This window comes from Macrobrachium rosenbergii, unplaced genomic scaffold (assembly GCF_040412425.1).
Source record: "Macrobrachium rosenbergii isolate ZJJX-2024 unplaced genomic scaffold, ASM4041242v1 13903, whole genome shotgun sequence".
NCBI classification, from domain to species: Eukaryota; Metazoa; Arthropoda; class Malacostraca; order Decapoda; family Palaemonidae; genus Macrobrachium; species Macrobrachium rosenbergii.
In genome coordinates this window covers 325,072-340,747 of record NW_027100723.1, presented here as the reverse complement: position 1 = coordinate 340,747, position 15,676 = coordinate 325,072, and the positions used below count along the sequence as shown (strand labels likewise).

Here is a 15,676-nt window from a genome sequence, read left to right as displayed (position 1 = left end):
AGCTCCAGATAAGTTGTTATGTACTCATTAAGAGAAGGGATTTTGTCATACATTTGACCTAGCCTGACTCCAGTCTGGACTTCTTTCAGATAATTTGTGATAGAAAACTTGCTTGTATTCTGTACTTCTTGTTACTTTAAGCTTTTGTATTTTTTTTTGTTTAGAAAATTATTAACAGGGCTAATACATTTTGCCTTTAAGATTATGTAAAGGTTTAAGTAAGGTCCAGATACAATTTTTAAAAGTTCCTTTATTGCAGAAGGAATCATTTAATTTTGGAAGGACTGTCAATTTCTCCTCTTCTAGTGAACTTCATTGTGATTTATTTTTCTGGAAGAAGCAAAAATGTGCTCTGCCTTTTAATAATCCAGGTATGGTTTAGTGGGGTGAACCCTAAACTGAACAGATGTTTAGGGTTTCTAGTCATTTAAAAAGCAACAAAGACCTTATAGTACAACCTGCTATTGAAATTTTTCAAGCTCTCTCACAGCTAACAGTAATTCACATAATTTCTGTAGCCTAAACTAAACTATATCTTACATATATTCCATTCAAATTTTTTAAATGGAATTCCATTAAAATTTTTATCCCCAAAGGCGTCATTCCTAAAAGGCAGCCCAGTAAAAAAAACCATCATGATAATATAGCTGATGTATAGAGAAATCTAGTAGACCAATTCCTGTTAAGTTGAGGGATGACTGTATTGTACCAAATTGCAGCAGGGCCAAGTTTTCGAATAAAGTTAAAAACTTCAATGTTTAGTCTGTATTGCGCAGATTTTTGTAGGTTTTGTTAAACTGAATCATCTTATGTTACTAAATATGTGTTCATACAAAAACAAACTTATGTTGGATTGATGCCTTATCTTAGGTTTAGCTCCAAAAGTCTTGATATTCCTACATTTCCCTTTTACTCTTGAGCAGAAGGCATTGTTTAGGATCATCAGATGTGTACATCATGCGCGACCCCTGGCTGTGAGCAGTCAATGGAGTTTTCCTTCTGTATGAAACCCAACCAATCGTAATATTGTTTTGCATTCAGATTTCCTACTGGTTAGTTTTGCAGTTAATCTTGCAAGAATTAATTTTCATAGGGTGTTCAGTGTTAGCTTTTTTGTCCGGAGAAGTTGAAACACTAACGAAAAGTTAATCCTTTTTCTTTAACGATACTTAGACCAAATACTTTGCAAGAAATGCCTTTCATTGACTGTAAATGGTCAGTCAGGAACTGTGGTCATGTTTAGGTTCATTGAGGTTGGGATTTGTGCAGGTAAATCACAGCCTCAATACCTTGAGAATTCTCGGTGCAGGTAGTGAGGGAGTTGCACCAGATCTCTCAGCAGCTACGGAATGCATGCATAGGGTCATCTAAACATACTATTTAAACTAGGTAATCAGCATATAACTGTATTTGTGCAGTGTGTAGGCAGTTGAGTGAACGTTGGATAGGTCAGTTTTATGCAAGAGGGTGGTCAGTCACCATTCACCAGACTGTCCTCAGCACTGGACTATTTTAGGCATCTATGGAGAAGGTGTGGATATGTCCTATGCGGAACCCCAGGGAGAATAGTCATGATGTGAAAAGACTCCTCTTCATTTTCCCACCACTGGAATGCTGACTGTTTTCTTAATAAGTCCAGCGGTCTCGCTATGCTGCCAAAATTCTTTAGAAACTTCTGTGGGCACCAAAAGAACTGCAATACCCAGACCTACCTGGATGAGAACTGTAAGATGGGATGAAGGAATGAGGGTAGATTTTTGGAAGATCGAAGACACGAATGACGTGAGTGGTGGAATTTCACAGAGGGCCTTTGTGTCTCCTCACTGCGCTGGAGGCAATGGTGATACTGACATATCTGTGTGTAACAGAATTTGTTTTCAGTAAAAGCTTCAAAGCCAATTTGAGAATTATATAGAGTGTTGTTTTATTACAATGTGGCCACTGATAATTTAGATGTCATATCTTACCTCTCAAATTGCCAGTCTTTCTGGGAAAATAAAATATTGTGCAAGTATTACTGCTAGGTTAGGATTCAGTGGTAAACAGTTGTACATCAATCTATCTTGTTTAGGATTGGTTAGTAACAAGTTCTTCACAAGTCTTGCTGATCTCAAGACTTTTTGCCAGTGTCCCAAGAGAGTAAGTAGTGGGTGTAAGAGTTAGAGGGAAGGAAGAAAGGAAGACAAATGATGAATGCTAGACAGTGGCAGAGAGACTGTGAGGAAAGGAAAGGACAAGAGTAAAGGTTCAATGTATTCATCATCAAGTGAGAGTGAGTGCATGAGTGATTGTCAGCGAACAGGAAGTACAGTCGGCCAAATTAGAATTGGCAGAGTTTCATAATTTTTCGATCACCTGCCTGACGCACGATTCATACCTGATTAATATATTTTTCTGTTCGAAGATGGAGTAAATCTTATGTAATGGCATTAAAAACAGTCACTGTAATCTTTAGAACATCATGTTATATTATTACATAAAACTATTTTCCATATAAAAAAATTCACGTGAACGAAACGAAGTGATAAAAAACGTCGAATCACGACCACTGCCATAATACAGTGTTGCCACATTTCCACAGCACTGATTTCTATGGTAGCCTAAAGTTTAAAGTCATTTAACCCATAGCTTTCCTTCATAGTCTAAAGATCATTTCCTGTAACTTCCCCTAAGTTAATCACAATAATTTTTTACATTTACTAAAACAAATTTAAATAAAGTTAAGCTACCATAGTTAGATGGATCCCTAAAGCTGCTGTCATTCTGATGTCGTCTGCATTCGACGCGTCAGTCATCAGACATTCATGGCTCGATCAGCTTCTGCTGCTTCATGATTCGGCGCAAACAGCCACTCTTTGATGGCTTTTTATTCAGTCATTTTTATATGAAAAGATATATAAATATCCAAATGGCCGAGAATATAGGACAATGAATCATAAAATATAAGAAACTAATATATCTGGCCACAATAAACCCCTAAAAAGAGTATGAACATTTTTTTCCACACTTGGTTTGGCAGACCGTAAAATGAGTAGGCCTACCCCAGTTCTGCATCAAAACTTCCACACCGGAAGAGGCCACATTTGCACGTTTCGGCAACAATAGGAGACAGCTATCACTAGCAGTATCGTATAAACGGTCCTTATATTATCATTTCAATATAAAGTTGACAGTAGTTGAACGATTTCCTTTGTAAAATTTAGAGAAAACAATGGAAACTCACAAAATGCTATCAAAGATTAAAAAAAAATTGTGTGTGAAAAATAGGCCTAGAGTGGAACTCCTCGAAGCCCCAGAAAAAGGCTAGACCATATGATAGTTGCAGCTGTCAAAGAACAGCCCTAGATGACAGCAGTTGCTGTGAAACAGCAGCTTGGACTGCAAATGCGTGTGCAGACTGTGCGGAATAGGTTGCATGGGGCAGGAATGCATTACAGGATTCCGGCAAGGAAACCGTTGCTAACGCAACAGCATAAAGAAAAAAGGATGGGATCTGTTTATTCCTATTATAAACTGATATGTAGTATATACTTGAGTTCATTACGTTATATATAAAAAACTAATGCAATTCGACTATAAAGTGAAAATAATACATAGTTGCAAAATGAAAAAAGAAACTTTTGTTATTTTGTCCTTATTACTGTATATATATCCTAGACCTAAAGCTGAGAAATGATCAATAACTATATGTATTTGACTGTTCATACAGGAATTATCTGTTTAATGGGGATTATACTGCACATTTATCTTCATATAGTTGTCTTGAGATATAATTTCATTGCATGCCTATAGGCTATTAGGAAACATTATAATTTTCATTTATAGAGTATAATTCATAAGATAGGTCTATGTTGTAACATATAAAAATGGAAGAAAATGTCTGTAAAGTTGTAGGCCTACTGTTCTCTCTTCTTTTTTTTTATGACTAACTACTCTCTATTGAATTGTCTGTCATTTGAAATAATATTTTCTGTGGAGAGATATGCTGAAAATAACATCGCGACTTCAAGGCGTAGTGGCAGAATATCAACTGGGTCATGGGGATGGATGGCTGCCAGTGCCGGGAGGGCTAATTGCCATCGATGACCGTTTCTGAACACCAATCAGTGTATCGAAATTTTACGGGACATTTTAGTACCCTCAGAATCCAGACGTGGTTCGAACTGCAGCAAATACTTGCGAAGTCCTTGTTGCATCAATGGCCAACTGTACCAAATAATATGGCACCTGCATGTGGCAATATTTCCATAACGAGTAGTAAATGAGCCGAAATGAAGTTAAATACAAAATAACACTGTTAAACTAAGGAGAATAAAATGATAAAATTGGTCACATTATATGAAAAGGCAGCATAACTCATTAAAACTTTGTATAGGATCCTCGTGCATCTAGCACGCATCTTATCCTATTTGGCATTGATGCAACAAGGACTTCGCAAGTGTTTGCTGCTCCCCTCTTTGGGCCTAAGTTTTCCCAAATATCTATTGCATGCTTTATAAGGTTCTCTTTGGTGTAAGCACGATTAACACCCTATTGTTGGGTCATGTAGGCCCATAAGTTTTCCATTGGGTTCAGATCTGCAGACTTGGCAGGCCAGTCAGTTCGAACCACGTCTCGATTCTGCTGGAACCATTGCTTTACAGCCTCTGCACTGTGGACCGCAAAATTGTCTATGGCGATGTATACTAGCATGGGATACGGCAATAATAGTTTTCGAACTGAGGGTACTAAAATGTCCCGTAAAATTTCGATACACTGATTGGTGTTCAGAAACGGTCATCGATGGCAATTAGCCCTCCCGGTCCACTGGCAGCCATCCATCCCCATGACCCAGTTGATATTCTGCCACTACACCTTGAAGTCGCGATGTTATTTTCAGCATATCTCTCCACAGAAAATATTATTTCAAATGACAGACAATTCAATAGAGAGTAGTTAGTCATAAAAATAAGAGAGAGAGAGAACAGTAGGCCTACAACTTTACAGACATTTTCTTCCATTTTTATATGTTACAACACAGACCTATCATATGAATTATACTCTATAAATGAAAATTATAATGTTTCCTAATAGCCTATAGGCATGCATTGAAATTATATCTCAAGACAACTATATGAAGATAAATGTGCAGTATAATCCCCATTAAACAGATAATTCCTGTATGAACAGTCAAATACATATAGTTATTGATCATTTCTCAGCTTTAGGTCTAGGATATATATACAGTAATAAGGACAAAATAACAAAAGTTTCTTTTTTCATTTTGCAACTATGTATTATTTTCACTTTATAGTCGAATTGCATTAGGTTTTTATATATAACGTAATGAACTCAAGTATATACTACATATCAGTTTATAATAGGAATAAACAGGTCTCATCCTTTTTTCTTTGTGCTGTTGCGTTAGCAACGGTTTCCTTGCCGGAATCCTGTAATGCATTCCTGTCCCATGCAACCTATTCCGCACAGTCTGCACACGCATTTGCAGAGCTGCTGTTTCACAGCAACTGCTGTCATCTAGGGCTGTTCTTTGACAGCTGCAACTATCATATGGTCTAGCCTTTTCTGGGGCTTGAGGAGTTCCACTTTAGGCCTATTTTTCACACACAATTTTTTTTAATCTTTGATAGCATTTTGTGAGTTTCCATTGTTTTTCTAAATTTTAACAAAGGAAATCGTTCAACTACTGTCAACTTTATATTGAAATGATAATATATGACCGTTTATACGATACTGCTAGTGATAGCTGTCTCCTATTGTTGCCGAAACGTGCAAATGTGGCCTCTTCCGGTGTGGAAGTTTTGATGCAGAACTGGGGTAGGCCTACTCATTTTACGGTCTGCCAAACCAAGTGTGGAAAAAATGTTCATACTCTTTTTAGGGGTTTATTGTGGCCAGATAGCCTATATTAGTTTCTTATATTTTATGATTCATTGTCCTATATTCTCGGCCATTTGATATTTATATATCTTTTCATATAAAATGACTGAATAAAAAGCCATCAAAGAGTGGCTGTTTTGCCGAATCATGAAGCAGCAGAAGTTGATCGAGCCAGGAATGTCTGATGACTGACACGTCGAATGCAGACGACATCAGAATGACAGCAGCTTTAGGGATCCATCTAACTATGGTAGCTTAACTTTATTTAAATTTGTTTTAGTAAATGTAAAAAATTATTGTGATTAACTTAGGGGAAGTTACAGGAAATGATCTTTAGACTATGAAGGAAAGCTATGGGTTAAATGACTTTAAAATTTAGGCTACCATAGAAATCAGTGCTGTGGAAATGTGGCAACACTGTATTATGGCAGTGGTCGTGATTCGACGTTTTTTATCACTTCGTTTCGTTCACGTGAATTTTGTTATATGGAAAATAGTTTTACGTAATAATATAACATGATGTTCTAAAGATTACAGTGACTGTTTTTAATGCCATTACATAAGATTTACTCCATCTTCGAACAGAAAAATATATTAATCAGGTATGAATCGTGCGTCAGGCAGGTGATCGAAAAATTATGAAACTCTGCCAATTCTAATTTGGCCGACTGTACATGCAGTGCCACAGATTGCAGAGTTTAGTGTAACTGGAGTAAGGAACATAGCGGACTTTTCCAGGGACTTTGAACATCTCTGGAAGGAGAACTTTATAGGAAAAAGAAGAAGATACTGGGTGTCTGGGTGCAAGAGGTAAGAGGGTTTTTGGAAAGGTGGGGGATGAATTTCATGAGACGGTAATGAGCGGAGATGATCAGAAATCCAAAACTGTCAAAGAGAGATGGATTAATAAAGTAAGGACAATGAAAGCGGGAGTGAAATACTGGAATAGGAATGAGTCCAAAAACATGAAGAATGAGGAAGAATGAAAGTTGACACATGCCAACTCGTCAGTCAAAGACATCAACCAAGAAAAATTTGGGATTGTAGGTATCAAAGAAAATGAACATCTGATAAAAAGGTTTCTGGATACTGTACCTTTCAACGTGGCTGAGTTTATAAATGGTAAACTTAAAAAAGAAAAAAGAAAGAGATGGGTGACTGAAAGGCTGAAATGGGATGAGGTGCTGGAAAAGCAGATCACCAGTTTGAACTGGAAGTGAAGTGGAAAGGAATGAAAGCAGCAGTGTGTATGTAGGAAAGAGAGAGAACACGTGATTGAAGTATCCTTGAATACAAGTCATACAGAGATGCACGATTAAGTACCCTGGTAAATGTTTTGGCAAAGTTATTGGCTGCAAATTATGGGAAAAAACGAGACAAAAGGAGATTATATGCCAGGAATGTTAGAGTGAGGAAAGATCATAGTGAAAGTCTCAGGAAGGATATAAGAAGGAGTGTAAGCCAGGCTAGTAGGCTCAGTTTATAGCACATATAAAGCCGGGCGCACATTGAGACGCAGGCGACACGGGCAGCGCAGCACAGAGCAGGGCAGAAAACTGCATTTCACTATTTTAAATGTAAGCAAGACATTGTCAAGCAGGACAGCACAGCGCAGGGGCGGACCTGTTTTCGGCCTGCGCCACGCAGTGTTTGAACGCAGTTTTCTGCGCATACGCGCACAGGACGTAACTCGCTCAGTAATCCACCAAATTATTATATGATGAAAGTCATATGTCTGATGATTTTGTTAATTTCTGATGAATCTCTCGGAAAGACCTGTGTGCTTCTTATCAACACTGTTTTCCCTGTTATTTTTCATTTTTACAATTATCCATTATAATGACATTATGGAGGCATTATTACAGGTCAAAAGAAAAGGGAATTGTTCATCAGATGATTTTTTCCTCCGTTCCTATATTGCTGAAAGACAGATGTGAAGGAAAATAAAACTTATCTTAAAAACACAGCCAGTTTTTCTCTACTCCCGATTGGTTTTTTGGGCGTTGCAACCTTCAGATGATATGTCACTTTGTATCATGTTATGCACCTTATCAAATTGTTCTCTGCTTAATCTGAAATAATTCTTGAATTTTTCATCACTCAACTCAGATGTTAAACCATGGGTATTCCTCTTGGCCATGTAATCACTCCTCCACAGTGATCTCTTTCCCCTACAAATGTCATATAATAACAAAGTATTCTCGAATTCATTTTCCGAGTCAGATTCTGAGCTGAGGTTTCTCAGGTAATCATGAGCGGCAGCCATGATCACAGGGCCTGCATAGGATGACAGACTGCTTCCCATTGTGCGCACCACACCTATGCTGACCTGCCCTGCCCTGCCCCCTGCCCTGCCCTGAGTCTGCCCTGCCCTGAGTCTGCACTGCCCTGCACTGTCTCAATGTGCGCCTGGCCTAAAGGAATGAGTAATGTAGATGGTTGTAGGTTCCTGTTTTGGCTGTGGTGAGGTAGGACGTTGTAATGCGAAAGATTGTACAGAAATGTTTTAAGTGACTCAGTAGATTAGGGCACATAGCAAAAATATTTGGAGAGCAGAGGATGTGTGTGTGTGTGTGTGTGTGTGTGTTAACTGTGGCCAGCAAAAATACTTTTCTAGAATGTGCACAGTCCGTAGAAGCCAGGACGTAGGCAACAGCCAGAAGAATTGGGCAAATAGGGCAAGGAAGAAGATCAGGAATGAACGTAGTAATGTAGGTCTCACAAACAGAGTATGAAGAGGGTGCAAAGGGGTGAGGCCTATGGTCTAGGAGTGCATGTTTTGAATGTAAGAGAAGGATTTACATTCAGTGATGTGTGTTGGGGTAGAAATATGGCTGAGTGTCTTCTGAGTATTACAAACGAGTTTAGATGGGTGGAAATACATGCTTTGATTGACACTGGGTGTGGTGTGAATGGCATGTATAGAAATACCTTTGAAAGGTTAACATAAAGTGAATGGACAGAATGCATGTCATGGATTTGTGAGAGGGGTTGGAAAGTCGTCGTCTGTGCCTGTTGTTGGAAACTGAAGAATCAGTTGTGAATGCTGGAAGAAGAAGAATGGAAGGGGATGATTTCTATAAGGCAGATGGGGTGAACGACAAGTACCATGTGTTATAAGAGTACAGTATAACTTTCTGAAGAAGAAGAGGAAGGATAGGACAGTGCAGCCGATGCAAGAAATGATTGCAGTGAGGCTGGGTGAGCACACAAGAAGCCAGTTATATGTTAGGAAAAAAGCAAGTTTATGCTATAGATGTGAAATTACACAGGGATAATACAGTAATAGTATTGTAGTGAGTGAGGAGGAAGGAGGGATGGCAGAGTAATCTGGGTTTGAGAAGCAATGATGAGGATAAGTGCAAGTGTTTAATGCAGTAATGGAGGATCCTGTCTGCACGCAAATACAAATGTGCAGAGGAAGAGGCAGAGATGTTGCATATATGCAAGTAGGAAATAAGTTGGGAGACCTGAATACTGTTGTGAATAGTGATGTTGATGATTGATGATGATGATGATGAAAGGTAAGTTTCAGGCTATCATGTGATGACTAGTTGAGCTCAGCAAGGAAAGTTTCTTCCAAGGCACCTGAAGTATGGTGTCGCCTTCTCTCCTCAACAAAGAATCCACTAATGTGCTCAGCAGTAAGGAAGGTATAATTTTTGCAGCATAAGGTGAGTGAGTCTGGAGAGAGAGGGGCTGATAAGCTTGTAAAGAAGGTTGAGTGAAAGTTCTGGAAAAGTGCGGGGGTGGGGGTGGGGGCGGGTACAATGAACAAATTATTGACAGTTTTCATTAGCATTACAATGTTAGTCAGGTTAACTGGTATCATGCACTAATACAAAATTTACCTAACAATATTTTCTGAAGGAAGAAGTCACTACGTTGAGTTGGGCCACAGAAGAAATCGGAAAGGATCTGTAAAAAGCATTCAGTTGTTAATAACCTTCAGAAACCAGTCATTTTTATTTCATCCACACATACAGTATTTCATTCTAATGGATAGCTTTTGTTTATAAATCAGCACCAGGATGGATATTTGTTATAAAATCGCAATTTTTAGGTCAATGTGTCACAGCAAGAAATGTAAACTGCAGTTTTCTACATGTGAAAGTCTGAGTCGTCTATAAAGGAATGTTTTATATTCAGATTTGTATATTTCACAGCAACAAACATATTATCCACAACAAGAGACTTAGATGTGAAACTGAAATCCAAAAATAATCATGGTTAAGAGGAATTACTGCTTTATGTAGTCTAGTAATATTAATTGACTACACAGCTGCATGTTTGAAAAACAGGAAATACAAGGTCTTTGAAGATCTGAGGAAATAGTTACCCCTAAGTAGTGTACTTCTCTCTCTTTAAATCTTCAGCTGTAAACCTCTTTGGACAAAGCCAACAGACTTTTAAACCAAAGAGGGCTCCAACGGCAAGTCAGCCTTTATACCTTAGTTTTACCAGACCACTGAGCTGATTAACAGCTCTTTGGCCCGAAGGATTAGACTTATTTTACGTGGCTAAGAACCAATTGGTTACTTAGCAACGGGAACAGACTTTCCGAAACATTATAGCGAGAAAGAATTTCTATCACCAGATATACATTCCCTCTAACTCTTCATCAGCCGGCCGGGGAATTGCGGTCCATCGAGCAAGTCAGCCTCGGCTAACAAAGGGAGAGAGAGAGAGAGAGAGAGAGAGAGAGAGAGAGAGAGAGAGAGAGAGAGAGAGAGAGAGAGAAAGTTATACGAAAAGGGGATAAATAATTAGGTATAAGGGAATTGGACATGAACCTGATACCCCTGAATTCAGGAGACATCAGCAGAAAGCAGGAATGACTCGGATCACTGCTTAAACATTAAAGATCAGAAGATTCCATAACTGCACTAGGCAAACCATTCTTGTTTTGGTGTTCCTTGAAAAGATAGTGTCATAATACCAAACATCCTTTGGTCCTTCATGAACATTATTGGTGTATATGCAGAGGAAATAACTGCACTTACAGGCTAGCAAATAGTGCCTAACATTACATTTGATAAGCTGCTGTGTGCATTTGTACAAAAAGGCTTCAGTGTTCCCAGGGGGTTGGGAACTCGACCCTCACGAACAGAAGGGGAGAAATGTATACCAACCACCAAAGTCAAGTATTTTCAGACCTACACTACCCCACACAGCATGAGTTCTGGTTGTGCTAAAGCATTTAGAGGAGAGCTGCCCTGCCCACCCCACCTTACGAGGCAATGTAGATATAAAAATTGTGCGTTCATTAAAAACTGTCATTGATAAGATGTAGGGTTGAATGATAGTTCTACGACTAAACAAGTGCATTCCATGAATCACGACTGAGCATTATGTTAGCATTAGAAAAACTGGTCAACCATTCTAACACACACACACACACGTAGGGGGTTAGTGCCTTTAGTGTACTTTATGCGGTGCACTGTAGACATTTCTTAAGATTCCCTGCAGCGTCCCTTTGGCCCCTAGCTGCAATCCCTTTCATTTCTCTTACTGTACCTCCATTCACATTCTATTTCTTCCATCTTTCCACCCACTCCTAACAATTGATTTGTAGTGCAACTGCGAGGTTTTCCTCCCGTTACAACTTTCAAAACTTTTTGCTGTCAATTTCAGTTTCAGCGCTGTGTGACCTCATATGTCCCAGCGCTTGCTAAATTCTATATTCTTCTATTTAAACACACACACACACACACAAACACACACAGACTTCAAATCACAATATCAAAAACAAACACCAACATGAGTGTTAAAACAAACAGCTTGTATGCCTATCACTAAGGCAAAGCCATTGCTGTCATTCAGAAAGGTGCATCAGTGGAGGCCTGGGGCAGAAGCCTTTCCCTGAAGGTTTGTGATGCCACTTTCAGCTGAAAGTGATCAAGGTCATAGTGGGTGCAGCAGCTTTGCCTGTCTTCTTTCCATCTTCGCCATTTCAACGATGACATGACCAGGGACCCAATTTACTTCAGTATCCGCACACACCGGGAATAAACTACTGCCATTTAAGAGATTTTTACCGCATTTTTAGACAGAATGTGGACATAATACAGGGAACACGTTTTTTTTTCTCATGAACAGACAAAGAAATACTGGTAAAAGTGATTCAAGCAATCGACAGTGTAGTGAAAAGTGGTTATGGTAATAAGTGATAAAAGTGCTGCAGGGAAATGAAAGTACAAATTCTAAATCGGCCTTTCTAAAGGAAACCTCCCAGCCAAAACTAGAGGGGCATATTCCTGCAGGAGGCATTTTATTGAAAGGGGAAAAAACAATACATCTCATGCACTGGATACACTCTCTATGCTCATGCGTGAATGCTCTCAACAAGAACACATTTGAAAGTAAACAACAGCAGGTATAAACAAGCAATACCACAAAGTATTTTAATAACTTCTGCATCGCATCATGTCTACTAAATACCCAAGTTCATCGTTGGACGAGTCGGTAGAGTTCTCGGCTAGCACTCTGCTAGGCCCGATGAAGAATTAGAGGAATTTATTTCTGGTGATAGAAATTCATTTCTCGGTATAATGTGGTTCGGATTCCACAAGAAGCTGTAGGTCCCGATGCTAGGTAACCAATAGGTTCTTAACCACGTAAAATAAGTCTAATCCTTCGGGCCAGCACTCTCTAGGAGAGCTGTTAATCAGCTCAGTGGTCTGGTTAAACTAAGGTATACTTAACTTTTTACTTAATACCCATGTGTCATCTACTTCTGATGAGAATGCAAAATGAACAGTCTGTCTACTGGAGGCCTGCATCCCAGACTCTTGAAAACACACACATCCATTTGCATATTTTCAGCAATGAGCGCAGTTGAACCGAAGAAGCTTATTAGTGTCACCTGACACTGAAAATCAACAATAAAAGAGACGCGTACAGCAATCCTCTCTCCCACGTCCAAGAGGAATAAGAGTGGCCATCAAGCGAGGACATGCCATTGCACATCAAACAAATACCAAGAATTATACTCGTATTTCAGGGACATATCTCAAATCCTATCCATCCATCATGGGATGCAACTATGCAGGGAGGAGGACTCATTCTCGCCCCATTTCAATGTCCTCATAGAAAACGAGGTCATCCCTGAACAGCAAACATAACCCATAACAAAGAAAGCAAAGAACGCTACAGTAAACAAAAAAAATTAGGTTCCGAACAGACTTAGAATAAGTGCAACAAGATGAATGTCAAGGACGTAAAGTACAACTAGACACCACACTCCCTCCTACCCAAAGGTCATTTCAGAGCATGAACCAATGACACACTCACAAGCAATAGAAAACCAAATATATACTATGACTATATGACTGAATGGGCTCAAAAGAATAACCTCCCTTCAACAAGGTGAGTAACACTGGCAGCTATCAAGGTTACTCAGCTCCTTTTAAATCTTCGTAAGGAACTAGGGGCTTCAAAGTCTTCTCCCCGTAACAAAATAGACATAGTAAACTTTAAGAGGCTCATATCAAACCTGTATGTCATTTAAAAGAGCCTCCTTATGTTGATCCTCTTCAGTGATCAACAAACCTGTAGAGTTGATCTCTTTCTGCAGGGGGGCTGCTGTCCTTGCCACCTTTTCTTGTGGGCGGGGTTTCTTCCCCCCTCTGAGATACAGATATATGTATAAAATTATTGATAATTTCTACAGAAATAAATACCAAATATGAAAGGAAATTATACAACTTTTATTGCTTAAAATACTTATCAAAATCTTCTTCAGGGCAGTAGGTAGTTGAAAACAGAACATACCACTTTTCATCAGACTTTCCCTGAATGACCTGACATTAAGAGCTGTCATTTCGACCGCAATTTCAATGACAGATGTCTATGTGATTTTTCCCTTACTAAAATGATTCCTTTTATTCTGTTTGACTTTTTCTAATTCATCATTATGTATACAGAGCTCAAAGAAAAATGGAAGCAGAGTATTGCTCTACTAGATATTGACTTTTACACCTTCAATGACTGACTCTTTTATCTATATATGAGTAGATATATATATATATATATATATATATATATATATATATATATATATATATATATATATATATATATATAATATATACAGAGAGAGAGAGAGAGAGAGAGAGAGAGAGAGAGAGAGAGAGAGAGAGAGAGAGAGAATTTCGTGAATTTTACAAGAAATATATCAATTTAGTATATAAACGAAGGGGAGAGAGAGAGATATGAAATAATTTCTACAAAAAAATTACATTTAGAATATAGACGAGAGAGAGAGAGAGAGAGAGAGAGAGAGAGAGAGAGAGAGAGAGAGAGAGAGAGAGAGAGATAAATGACGTGAATAAAAAAATAATGTTCATTCAGTGAATATAAAAATAATGTTATTCAGTATTATATATATATATATATATATATATATATATATATATATATATATATATATATATATATATATATATATATATATATATATATATATATATATATATATATATATATATATATATATATATAGATAGAGAGAGAGAGAGAGAGAGAGAGAGAGAGATAATTCCTAGGTTTTTATTCGAGTCCCAAGAGAAATAAATAAGTAAATAAATGGAGTAAAATTGTCCATTTAATCAACAAACATCGGAGGCTAATGATCGTTATTACGCATCTGGCAACTCGACTGCCGTTGTCAGATTGTAGATGATGATAAGCCCATCATCATTATCTCTACTTCGTTTTTGTGCCGAAAATAATAATAATAACAATGATAATAAAGTTTTAAATGATGGAATCCCTGAGAAAATAAAAGCAACATTTAACTCTATCTTCAGGGTTTTTGCTTTTCAGTGTCATTTTTTTCCTCCTCTCTCTCTCTCTCTCTCTCTCTCTCTCTCTAAAGATGTAAAGTGATGCAACGTCCATTAAACGTAGCTGCTTCTCTCTCTCTCTCTCTCTCTCTCTCTCTCAGATGAAATATCTTATATGAAGAAGAATAAGAATATGGAGAAGAAGGAGAAGACAATAATAATTAATGACGACACTCTCAGAGAACATGAAGAAGGTGATGAAGGGGAACAGAGGAGACACACTTGTTCTTTCTCTCCTTCTCCTTTCTCCTCCTCCTCCTCCTCCTCCTTTCTTCTCTCACGACGACGACGACGACGAAGACGACGACGACGACGACGAAGACGACGAAGACGAAGACCACGACGACGAAGACGACGACGACGACGACGAACTACACGTCACAAGCAAGGAACAGCAGAGTCAGATCTACGACTCCATCAAGGCCGAATGCATGGCAGCAACCAAAGTGTCGTACAGCAAACAAGATACATACATACATACGTACATACATTCAAACACAAGCACACACATTAACAGACATACATATATACATACATACATAAACGTAGGCATGAACAAGCACGGAAGTCAACAGTTGGCAAGCATCACTACTGCAGTGGAGTTATAATGAGGCTACACGTTTCTCTCTCTCTCTCTCTCTCTCTCGCTTTTCTTTTCATTTATAGAAAAATAAAAAGTGAATGTTAATAATTATGTCTCATACTGACGTGGGGTACTATTATTATTATTATTGAAAGAGAAACCCACAAGATTCTTGTGTATAACTTGTTTACTGGTAAATATTTACATATTACTTTACCAGTAAACAAGTTATACACAAGAATCTTGTGGGTTTCTCTTTCCATCTTTAGAAGAAAACTGAAAGAAGTTTTTGTTTGGATTATTATTATTATTATTATTATTATTATTATTATTATTATTATTATTATTATTATTCCCGCTTCTTCTA

General features: G+C 38.1%; 1 long non-coding RNA gene across 3 annotated transcripts in view; it reads right to left on the bottom strand.

Annotated features, from left to right (window-relative positions):
- Nucleotides 1-15,169, bottom strand: part of LOC136837973 (uncharacterized) — a 257,728-nt gene extending 242,559 nt beyond the window's left edge. Inside the window, exons 1-4 of one of the 3 annotated variants that reach the window (XR_010852824.1) lie at nucleotides 14,949-15,169; nucleotides 13,376-13,506; nucleotides 9,732-9,798; nucleotides 1,713-1,855 (exon numbers count right to left, since the gene is read on the bottom strand). This is a non-coding gene — a long non-coding RNA (uncharacterized lncRNA). The remainder of the gene's footprint in view (nucleotides 1-1,712; nucleotides 1,856-9,731; nucleotides 9,799-13,375; nucleotides 13,507-14,948) is intronic. The other 2 variants (XR_010852823.1, XR_010852825.1) reach the window with 2 other exon arrangements.
- Between the last annotated feature and the right edge of the window lie 507 nt (nucleotides 15,170-15,676).